Source organism: Ornithodoros turicata, chromosome 5 (assembly GCF_037126465.1).
Source record: "Ornithodoros turicata isolate Travis chromosome 5, ASM3712646v1, whole genome shotgun sequence".
In the NCBI taxonomy this organism is placed as follows: domain Eukaryota; kingdom Metazoa; phylum Arthropoda; class Arachnida; order Ixodida; family Argasidae; genus Ornithodoros; species Ornithodoros turicata.
In genome coordinates, this window is record NC_088205.1 from 19601947 (window position 1) to 19613955 (window position 12009).

Here is a 12009-nt window from a genome sequence, read left to right on the forward strand (position 1 = left end):
ACGCGTGTGTGACGTCAAAAGTGATTTGCATGCTGATTGGGCGTCAATTAGGGCTGCAGGCTGTTTTGCTTGAACATTTGGGGGCAAAAAGGAGGGGAATTGTAAAAAAGAGAAAGTTATAAAGAAAATAGAAAATATGAGTGGGATCTCATTAAAAGCTGCGCGCGTTCTCTTCCTTGTTTTAGCCGCTTGTCAAGCGGCCTGTTTGGTTGCTATGGTGACCAGCGGATGGTGGAGAGATAAGACGGCGGCAATGGAAGGACATCTTTTGAAGAAGGACAAAGTCGCGACGATAAAAAGGCTGGTAATACGATAGGATTGGGATAGAGTTGCTTCCGTGTTTTGATTAGAGCTGATTTAGTCGGCCTTTTCATAATGATCGGGTTTCTTCCCCCCTTTTGTATACGACCGAATCAGCAGGTGATGTTGAAAGACGTTTGCTCACCATGAACAGGCATTACATTAAGGGACACGTGATGCAGAGTATATAATGGTCAGTGCAGGAGAAATTTTTGACGAAGGGCTAGATTTCGATGAGACTTTTTGGCGAAATCGTAGGCTGTGTGTAGCGAGCAGTTGCGATTAAAATGAAGTTATCACTCTAAAAACAGCACTCTGCGCCGACCATTGCCACGAACATATTTGATATATATCAGCTTCAAATATAGATTCGAATTCGAAGAGAGAGGCGGGCGTACGCACTTTTGTGCAGATTTGGATATATGATAATTGACACAAAAAGGCTTACGCCCCTCTCTGTCCGAATCAGAAGTGACAATATCATTTGATGGCAATTGTTCGCGCAGAGTGCATAGTATGCGGTAAAGTTGTGTTTTGAGAGTATCTCGACAAAGCAAACTCCTTTAAGTGTGTGGACAGCAATGCAGAGAACTGTCTCCTTATTCACTCAGTCATTCTGTTCCGTTTGTGTATAAGGGTGTACGACCCCTGGTCTTCTGTCTCGCGAACAGCGATGCATAGCATTTACACGTTTCGTTGTCGTACACATAAGACGGCTGCACATCTAATACTCTGGAAATCACCACTTGTCGTTTAGCTTCTCTTTTATGTTCTTTTTTCTTTCAGCGCTCCCTAAGAACTGCATATATAAGTTCCTTTTGAGCGTACGAGATACATTTCCGCTGATATTCGATCAATACATTATGCTTACTCAATTGTGGGACATCCGTGCCACAGAAGTAATAATAACATGGAAACGCTGAATTACCTGCACGACTTCGACATCTTAATTGATATCAGCTTAAAGTCCAGCACATCTGCCTCTAACCTGTTTTGTAAACTTATGTTCCAGCAAATCGTTTTCTTTTCGTCTTCTATTTTTTTTTTTTTCGGGCAGTTCAGCGCATAGAACGCTGAAATATTCTGAAAGGCCTAAAACCCCCAATGCTAAACACACTAAAAGCAAGGACGCAGAGGCAAAAGAAAAAAGAAAGACATATGCTAGAAGATCAGTGCGTGTGGTGTGTCTGTTTTGTGTGTGTCTTGCTTTTAGTGCGCTCACTGGGGGTTTTAGTCCACTTCCGATTATGCACCAACCTGCCGAAGCTTTAACTTTGTTGAAATATCTAGCACCAAAAAGAAAACAAAAAGCACAACTATACGCCCACATTTCATCACATTACGCGGCGAAAAACACTTCAAGTATGGCGCATCTCGACATGATGGTCCTCATACGCCATATGTCCCTTTTCTTCTTGAAAAAAGAATAAATCACATCCGGAGACTTGGACGAAAGTGGCGCTGACACATCAAGCAAAAACATGACAAAAAAGAAAAAAAAAAGCGTGGAAACTCGCAACCCACATATCAGGAAGAAAAAAAAAATCCTCTGACCCACATGCACTCTCACCCGAGCTGAACCAAACAAGTCGTTCGAGAGTGGCTGACCAGCCGCGTTTCCCCATTACCTTACAGCCCCCCTTTCTTCAATACCACGCAACCAAAAACCGTCTCAAGGTCGCACGGTGAGCAGAAACTTTTCATACTTAAAAAAAAAAAGAAAAAAGAAAAACTCGGCAAATATAACGTCTCCCAGGAGCGGCCGAAGCATCTCGGACGGGTCCCATACACACCCCAACTTCACTTTTCTTTGGGCATACATAACAAAGAATGGACTCGGGGCAAAAACTGCCCTCTCCTGGTATATATACAACCAGTCATAACAGGGAGGCTTCCCATCTGGACTTTGTTGTAGGCTCAAAATAAATATTATGAATAAAAATTTGGAAAGGAGAAAAAAAAAAAGACCCCACCCCTTTTCGACCTTGAGACGTCTGACCATGCAGACTGGCCTTCCGCTGACCCTTGCAACGTAAAGGCACAAAAGGGGGATGACGATGTTTACGGGTCAGTCGCTTTCCCGCCTTTCCTCCCCTATTTTTATTTATTTAATTTTTTTTCCCGGAGGTGAGCCCCCTCCCCCTTTTTTTAAAAGTTGGGTCACGGATTTCTTTGCTTCTACGTAACCACTTATTTCCATTTTTTATTTTACCAGGTTAAGGTTGTCTTCGAAGCCTGCAAGGTGATCAGGTACTTTTTTTTTCTTTTTAGGAGGATTTACAGTGTTAGGATATGTTTTGAGATTTGGCTAAGAAAGTGGTTAGTCTGTGGGATATAAACTCTCTCGCTTGCTTTCTCTTTTTGTTGTTTCTTTGTTCGGTCTGCGGAAAGTATCGAGTGAATAAATGATTGGAATGTTGCGATTAATAGTGATGTAGTGGCGGCTCAACCGCCTTATCTAACGAGTTCGATCTGAATATTTGTTTCGAAGCAGAGCGCTGTGCTGAAATGTGTATTGTGCAAAAAGAGCTTTCTTGGCTCGTCCATTAACAACAACTAACAAAGAAAGCTTGTGTGAGTCCTTCCTCAACATGACGTCGTATACTTTAACATGGCAGCAACAACAACAACTATACATGAATGACGATGGGATTGAGGTGATTCAGTTAATTCAGTTCAGTTCAGAAACTTTCAGTGTTCAGTTCAGGTAATGGCTTCTCTTATCTAGAAAATGATGCAATCACTATAGTCTGCGGCAAAAGTTCCTCGAAGAGTTGACTGCGTAATTTTCCGAAAGACAGATCTATTTAGTGATTCTTTTTTTTTTTTTTTTTTGTCGCGTCACGTGCGACACCGAACATAAACCCTTAATAAACACCGAGCCCATAATAAAAGATGGCGTCTCAGAAACTATATACATAACTTGCTTGCGCAGCCACGTTGCATAGTATGCTGGCTTGGAACAAATGAGTCAGAATGAACAGAAACTAATGAAAGAAGTATAAGTCATTGAAAAGGTTAACCAGCCGTATAGGACTCGAACCCACATCTTCTGGAATGCCCACATCTCAGGCACTTGAACCTTGTGTGTTGTGTTGCCCTTTCTTCTGTGTTCCAGCCTCGGAACGTCGATTTCCATTGCATTGAACAGAAACTACTCTGCTATAAACCAGTGATGATTAAGCCAGTACCTGACAATTAAAAGGAACTGGTTATAAGTAACTGCGTTACTGTGCAATACATATATATATATATATATTCTGACGAAGTTGCAAGAAAAGTTTCGAAGTTACTTTTGAACAGTAATCAGCTATACTTTCAAGTTACTTGTAACGTATGCACTCTACAGCTCTTGACCATTGTATAATTAGTTGATGTCTTGATGTCACAGCGGGTTATGTGAGAAGTTTTATAATAACTACAAAATAACGTCTTCAATATGATGTAACACTTTGTTCTTCCTTATAGGTTGACCTTTGATGAATTTGGTGTCCAGTAAAACTTCTTGGACGTATAGCACAAAGCAGGCATCTGGCAAGGTGATCTTCTATTACAGAGCTTCACCACATAGTATACGCCCGCGCCAACCACATGATATAGGGTTATCGCTTCTGATTCAAAGAGAGAGGGAGGCGTACGCCTTTTTATGTCAATTTGGACATATGATAGTTGACACAAAAGGACGTGCGCCTTCCTCTCTCTTCGAACCAGAACCGATAACCTTACCCATTCGTATATATTGTGGTTGGCGCTGAGCGTGATGCGGTGAAGTCCTGTTTTTATAGAGTGTATTTCGTAAAGAACATTTTATCTAACTACACCAGTATCCTCTTCCATTAGAAATACACAACTCGCCGCTGTGATGGCCGCCATGCGGCGCCACTTGAGTCTCCGAATACGCGGCCGAAAGTCACTTCGCGTCACCGCGCAACGACAGGGAAACGGAGACAAACGAAGAGGCATGCATGTGGCTGGTGTCTCACAGGAAAAGTTTGTGCACCAGAAATAACAAAAAGAATTTGGAACCTAAAGTTTCAAAGCTACCTGAACAAGTTACAAGTTCCCCAATTAAGAGGAACTCAAAAAGTATAACGAGTTCATTACCAAAAAAGTAAAGAAGTATCTTATTGTTATAGAGTAACCAAGAAAAAAGGGTGTGAAAAGGTGGTAACTTCGATAGTTACCACCTGTAAAATGGTGGTAAAAGAAATTATCATATAACCAAATTGCTACAAAAGGCGTACGACCCCTCGCTCACCGAATCAGAAGCGATAACCCTATCATTCGTGGCAATGGTCGGCGGACAACGTGCACGCTCTGCGGTGAAGATCTGTTTTGAGAGTGAGGTAACAGGTGGAACTTTGCAACCTTGTAGGCACAAGATATGCGATACCTATTACCTCGTAAAAGGTGTAACAGCTCCACCCTTTTTCTGTAAGAGTGGAGCATATATACCCTCAACACTGCCTTCAACCACAGCTTGTTCCGATTCAAACGCTAAGCCGCATGGCACACTCCTTTATTGAGGTAAGGGTCCTTGATACGACCCATGCCTTATCGAAATAACACATATATAACTGAAAGAAGTTTATAGAGTGCTCGTGCACTCTTAAAATTCTACTTCACCTTCACCACACAAGTACGCTCTTAGCCAACCACCATCCGGAATAATGATGTCGTTCTGCCCCCCGATTGGTTAAAAACGGGAGGCCTACGTCTTTTTGTGACACATTCTGTCACGTCGAGACTGGGAGGTACCCGGGTTCGAATCCCGGTGCCGGCTCTGCTGTCTGGGGTTTTTCCTGGGTTTTCCTCAGACGCTTTCAGATATATGTCGGCACAGGTCCCTTAGAAGTCGGCCCAGGACGCACATTTCCCCAGGGCGTAAGTCGTGACGTTGCCCACTTCTGTGAGGCCGACAACGGCACGCCCTTCCACCATCACCACCACCACCACCTTGTGACACATTGTAAAAACTGAACGCCTTTTTGTGACCATTTACATAACTGCATATGTGCACTCTAAAAACTGAACTTCACCGCATAGCACGCTCTGCGCTAACCATTGCCACATGATAGGGTTATCGCTTCTATCATTTGTGGCAATGGTTGGCGCAGAGCGTGCTATGCGGTGAAGTTCAGTTTTTAGAGTGCACATATGCAGTTATGTTAATGGTCACAAAAAGGCGTACGCCCCGCGTCTTCCACAAACCAGGAGTTATAACGGTATTCTGTGCAATGATTTGCCTTCACCGTGCTATGTGGTGAAGTTCTGTTTTCAGAGTGTACCTATATATCGGCTATTGTCCAACTCGCCTTCCATTCTGTCCTCATTTTCCCATCTTAGTGCCGCGAAGACACGACGCGCATGCGCCAAGAAGGCTTTTGAGAAGGGGTTAAAAAATACGTTCCAGGAAGAGCTGCGCGGATTCAAAACGAAGAAAAAAGTAAAACGATCTTTTTTTATATTATTCTATCTACTCGATGATTAAAAAAGAACAGGACGAACGTTAATGAGAAAGCCGGCCTTTCAAAGACAATATCTGCGAGGTTTGGAGAATAAGAATTAACAAAAATTCTAAAAACGCGAAAAAAAAAATCCAAGACTTAAAGGGTGCCGTACGTACGTTAAAAAATATATATAGACGTTAATAAAAAAAATGCAAGTTTTCACTGCGTTTTCTTTCTTCTTGTGGCCGCGTTCCCAAAAGTTAAGCGAAAAAAGAAAAGAAAGAGGGAACGGTTCTTGAAAGGACTTGATTTTTCATTCCAAAGGCTGCCCCGAGAAAATATATAAAGATATATAGAGAGAGGAAAACGAGGATGGCGAGAAGGGGAAGGTCCGTAATTATTCGCGATATACTAATGGGAAGAGAAAGGAAGCGTCTTTGCAATTTGAATTTAGCGGCAAAAGAAGAAAAAGCGGCATTAGAAAAAAGCTGGGAGAAAAGGAAAAAAAAAACAGAGGGTTTTTAAGGGTAGGAATACAGAAAGAGAGAAAGAAAACGCCTTTTGATGAGGAGCAACAAGAAAAAAAAGTTGTGCCGCGCGCTGCTTCTCTTTGAGAGAGGAAGGATTAAAGAACGCGCGTGCGCGCTAAGAAAAATAAAGACTGCACGGGGGAAATATATTTATAAAATACGTGAGAGAGAAAAAAAGAAGAGCATTGAGGAATAAAAAAGAAGCTGCACGGAGTAATGATATTAATAATAATTGCACGATCGTCAAGTTTGAGAATATGTGGCGCGCGCTCGAAGCGAGAATATTTGAAGCGATGAAAAAGAAAAAGAACCGAAAGGGCGGTAAAAAATAAAGAGGGATTAAGAAGCAGGAGAAGACGAGGGGTGTGAGGGGGGAGGGGCGACGAAAGGGTGCAGTCAGGGAGAGCCGCGTGAAAATAATTAGGGAGGAAAGGGGAAAGGTGTGTATAGTTGAAGGGAGGAATATGGCCGCGGAGCCGAGATTGATGTCTTTGTAAACGAACGGACCTTGCATTTACAGATGCGGGAAATGCTCGAAACGTCGTGTAACATAATGTGCGTGAAAATCGGTGGATGTTCAAAGAACGTAGGATTGCTTTGAATTGCGACATAGATGTTGTACCAGAAAGCTTGCATTCGAGGGCCGGGTCTCAGCGCAACGTTTCCTCTCACCGACAATGATATGCCATACACGGTTGCCCATGATGTCGGGATGCGCCCGATCAAGATGGATCAGATGGCATATCGTGCCCGATCCCTATAGGTTTCAGGTTCAAACCCCGCCAAGGACGCCAACAGCAATATTATAAGTATGCTTCGAAACGTCGTCCTCCGCGGGCGTTAAATATGTGGTGCGAAGCGCTCAGATTTGCTGAGATGGGGAAAGGTTAATCCATATATACATGATCTATCTTCCCACGTAAAGCCACCACTGATCATTTTACTCGATGTAGAGGCAGATGCCATTGACAAGAACAACATGATTAGCGGGAAATTCTATATAGTGGCTGCTCTGCCGTATACTGCCGGTCCTCCGTACACCCATTCACTACATCCAAAGGGACGGTCTCGAACTCCCTGCCCTTCTCATAAAGTGTACCATTCGATTACCCTTTATTGAAAATGGAATATCGCGCGAAATTACCCGAAAGATTGCAGAGCATGCGGCGACGTGTGTTGGCAACAATAAGAACGGCAACGTCGCCCTGCGCGAATGTCCGTGATAGGATGCAGAAATCGTCTGCTTTTGCGCGCGCTCGTGCACTGGCGTGAGCAGACGGCCTTCAGAAGTGACTGGGGACCGCGGCCAACTCTCGTACATTTTCTTCCAGTTCTCAGGCGAAAAACGCACATCCTAAAAAGTGGCCCGCACGCTGGTCTAGAACCACTATGTTAACCCCACCTACAACCACAAATCTCAAGTCGCCCATCATCGGCGTGCGTGGTCGCATTACAGCTCCGACCAAAAATATATTGCACGCGCTTCCATTACACTCCTCGTTGCACACTGATCATGTTCCGAAATGAAGTATCGCTGACGACATGCATGGAGAATGAGTGCGTGTTTGTTCAAAAAGCTCATTAAATACCCGTAGAAAGAAAGCACGTGACTTAGCTTCCCCGTACCCGACTATGCGCCACATTCTCCGAGACCCCACCACACTCATGCACGGACTACATTCCCCGCTCGCGGAGATATACGTCTGAGCTCCCCATTTCGAGAGCAAATTTTTTTTGCTCTCGCTTATAGGGATGCAGGTTGGAGCTGCTATGACAACGGCTGCTTACCCACAAGTCAACGTCATGCGTGACGTTGCATGAGAGTGAAGCGCAGGTTTCGTCGTCTGCTACTACGCGACATGTTTCGTCGGCGGCATGGTTCGACAAAATCCTCGAAAACATCTTGGTTATTCTGAATGAAACTTTGAGGGTTGTATGTGTACAGTACTCGTGAAGATCTAGTTTTGGCTAAGTTTCGAAATCGCCGCGGCTGTACGAGACCTGAGTCGCCCCCACAGCACACTCCCAGAAAAAAAAAGTGTGAAAAGGTGGTAACTTATACCACCTAGGTCAACAGAGCATCTGATAAAGGGTTTAAAAGGGTGTAAAAGCAATTATCATATATCCAAATTGCTACAAAAAGGCGTACGCCCCTTTCGCTCACCGAATCAGAAGTGGTAACCCTGTCATTCGTGGGAGAGAGTGAGGTAGCAGGTAGAACTTTGCAACCTTTTAGGCACAACATATATGCGACAAATATTACCTCCTCAAAGGTATAACTGCTCCACCCTTTTTTCTGGGAGTGCAGAGCCAAAAGGAAAAGTCCTAGTATTCGAGAAGACAAATTAAGTATACGTATATACACAGCCACTACAGTGATATCGGGGTTCCTCACAATGAACCTCAAATCGCGTCCCTCGCTCCCTCAGCTTCCTTAATTTTACTTCTTCCCTGTCACACGCTGCATATAAAAAGGAAGTGTGGATTTCGAAAATTAAACATCGCGGCGTCTTTGTCTTTGCAGTCCCAAAAGCTAAGAGTCCTGAACGACAAAAGAACGCATATTCAATTAGGGACGTCAGGTTGCAAAGCCAGAGATCAAACGCGGGAGCCGTTTAATTAAATATTTGCTCCACCCCCTCGTGTTATTGTCTCTCCGTGTCACGCATGCGCAACAGCGGTTTAAGGCTCCAAATAAACAGGAATAAACAATATCGTCTCGAAAGTATACGCGAATTGTACAGTTTTCCGCCCTGCGGCGACAAGGTGTCAAAGCCACCACTGCTTCCATTTTGTTCTTATTAATAAAACGTAAACACGTCGTTATTGGCGCCTTTTGTTTCAGTACCCAGCTAATTATCTCCCGTGACAGTTGCATTATAAAGGTTGAATGCGTTTAAGAGGTTTCCCCCTCAGTTTCGGTGTTTTCTTGTTTGGAAGCGAGATGGCGTTATGTACCGACCGTTATAATGTGCCTCCGTTAGGCAGACTGCTTCAGGGCATCGTGTGGACATTCCTTTGTGCGGAATGCAGTGTCCGCACAGTCTTTGACTGGTCGGATATGAAGTTAGGTGTTTTTGTTTTGTTTTTTGATTGCGTGTTAGCACCGCAAAGCAACTGTGACTATGAGCGGCGTACAGATGTGGACAGACGGAGAGAGGACAGGAGGACAGCAGCAAGGAGGAAGTTAGATGTTGTCTAAGAACATAGTTGTGTAAGGATAGAGAAACTTGATGACAGAGATGATATAGAGAAAAACGGACGTTTTGGATTGCGATGTTGGAGAAACTGCACATGACATCTCTCGAACTGCACTGTGGTGAGTGCAAGCATTTTGAGTGTCTCTCAGAGCGTCGAACTTTTGTGGCTTTCACAAACCCGTCTACGTGATGCTCAAAGCTTCTTATAGGCACGTTGTTCGCGAGGGACGTTAAAGTGTCATTTCGTATTCTAAATGAACCTTGCTTTAACGATGCAGACTGCGTCGGTGAACATTCCGCGCTTCCACGAATTTTTGAAAGAACCGGCAAAGCCTCGCAGTTTCGGATTCTGCGAGATTAGATGACGTCACAGGAAATTTCCTGTCTGTTTCCTAGCAACTGCGCCGCTTTGGGCTTCACTTCGGAAGATTTCCAACAAATATGGTGAGAGGACAGAAATGGACCTTCAAGGATCGAGATGTTGCCGGATGCAGCAGCTCGCGTAGTTAGGATTAGTGATGTAGCGAACTTTACGCGAACCTTAAGTTCGCAGTCGAAACACGCTGGTTCGCGAGGTTCGACGAACTTCCGAATTTCGAGCCAGACTCGCCGAGGTTCGCAAAGGTTCGCAGACTTGTCCTTTGTCGTGAAAAGTTGAAAATGCTGAGACTGATATATTATATAGTTAAAATTGAGATGTATGTTTGTCAAACATGATAAAACGTTGGTTTCGATATTGAGTACAGGTTCACGATGAAGCGAGTGCAGCACTGAGAGGGACTGAGAAAGAGCGATACCACACAGGCGCTCACCAGCAACCTACGGAAAGTTTATAGACAACAGCAGTTCTTTTAACCACTACCACGGGAAGTGCAAACGAGATTGTAATAATGCACCCGAATCTACCAAACCTACACTCTTAAAAATGAACTTCACCGCATAGCACGCTCCTAGCCAACCATTATTTCGACTGATTTCGTTATCTGACCTGATTCTCTGAAAACGGGGGGCGTACGCCTTTTTTGTGACAATTATGACCAGCATATAAGTGTCACAAAAAAGGCGTACGCCTCCCGTTTTCAACAAATCAGGGCAGATAACAATATCATTCGAGATGATGGTTGGCTAGGAGCGTGCTATGCGATGAAACGCATTTTTATGAGTGTATATACCCCTTATGTCGTCTGTCTGCGTCTGCTTCGGAATAGTTTGAAACCGGAACACGGTTGTTGCCCGGCGGCGTCTCAGTCGCGCCATCAAGTGGCACGCATATACTGTTTCCTTTTCTGGTTTCCAATTCACCTTGCCAATGTAATAAATATATAGCGCACAGAAAAATATAGAGCATCATAAACTAAACATACCACAAGTATACTTGGCAGCTTTTCGGGTCGAAAAACATATGCCTCCGGTAAGGATATCGGCGCGCATGCGCAGTTGAAGTCGAACTTCCCTGAACTTTTTTGAATTTTCAGAAGAAAAGTTTGAATTTAGCGAAACTTTGCGAATTCGAACCTCGACAAGGTTCGCTGCATCTAGTTAGAATGATCGCCTACCACGCCGAGACTGCGAGATGACGCTAGTTCGAATCCCGACATCGGCTGTGCCCTGAAGTCGGCCTAGGACGCATACTGACTCCCGTGTCCCCCACTCCTCCCTGCTGTCCTCTCTCCGTCTGTCAACGTCTGTACAAGCTCGTGGCCATAGCTGCTTCGCGGCGCTGACACGGAATAAAAAAACAGTTGCAAGACGCTTTGGGGGGGTTGGGCAAGCACCCGACGACGTCATACTTTGCACAAGTAGAAGTTAATTAACAGTTAATTAATCACTAATGAAAGAAACAGAGAGAAAGAAGAATTTGCGAGAACGGAGATTGAGGTATGCTGAAGACGTAAGATTTTGAGACTGAAATTTCGGTGCACGTTAAATAACCTCAAGTTTGGCCGAGATAATCCACAAACAGAGAAATCACGTTGTCCCGCGACGTCATCATTGTCGTCATGAGCGTATATACTGCGTTACTGTATAAGGCTCGAGGGCCTTTTCTCGCATGTAGGCCGATCTCCCTGAAGACGTCCCCTATATATTCCTACAGCTCCAAACCACGCCGCAACCGCCACTGTTGGCCAACCCATTGTCCAAACCCATCGTAACAGTCATGTACGCGGTCACCAGCTGTCCACGCGCGAAAATTATTAGGTCAACAAACATGAGTAGTCTTCTCGGGTTACCGTCGACCCCGATACCCTGCACATATCCCCTTCTTGAGTTTCCCGAGGCCAATTCAACCGGCAGCCATAACCCAATGGCACCGAGCACTCCCCAACTGTCCTCTTTCGTCACGCCGACCACCGGCTGACCGGTAGACGTCCCGCTGACCTGGATACGGGCACCTTCTTTGTTCATAACGCAGGAACGGATGTGCTTACATCCGGTTGCGTGCGCAGGGGAGTCTCTGAGATCATTTCGCCCACGCAATACGTAGGGATTCCCTTTTCCCCCCGTTCTTTTATCGAGAGGGTGGGCATG

General features: G+C 44.6%; 1 protein-coding gene and 1 long non-coding RNA gene across 2 annotated transcripts in view; one reads left to right on the top strand and one right to left on the bottom strand.

Moving 5' to 3' along the window:
* Positions 1-12009, top strand: part of LOC135394171 (uncharacterized) — a 62391-nt gene that overhangs the window by 46726 nt on the left and 3656 nt on the right. Inside the window, exon 3 of the long non-coding RNA XR_010422776.1 lies at positions 3769-3839. This is a non-coding gene — a long non-coding RNA (uncharacterized LOC135394171). The remainder of the gene's footprint in view (positions 1-3768; positions 3840-12009) is intronic.
* The window catches only part of LOC135394170 (Krueppel homolog 1-like), a 64806-nt gene that overhangs the window by 27350 nt on the left and 25447 nt on the right, over positions 1-12009 (bottom strand). The gene's annotated exons all lie outside the window — the stretch shown is intronic.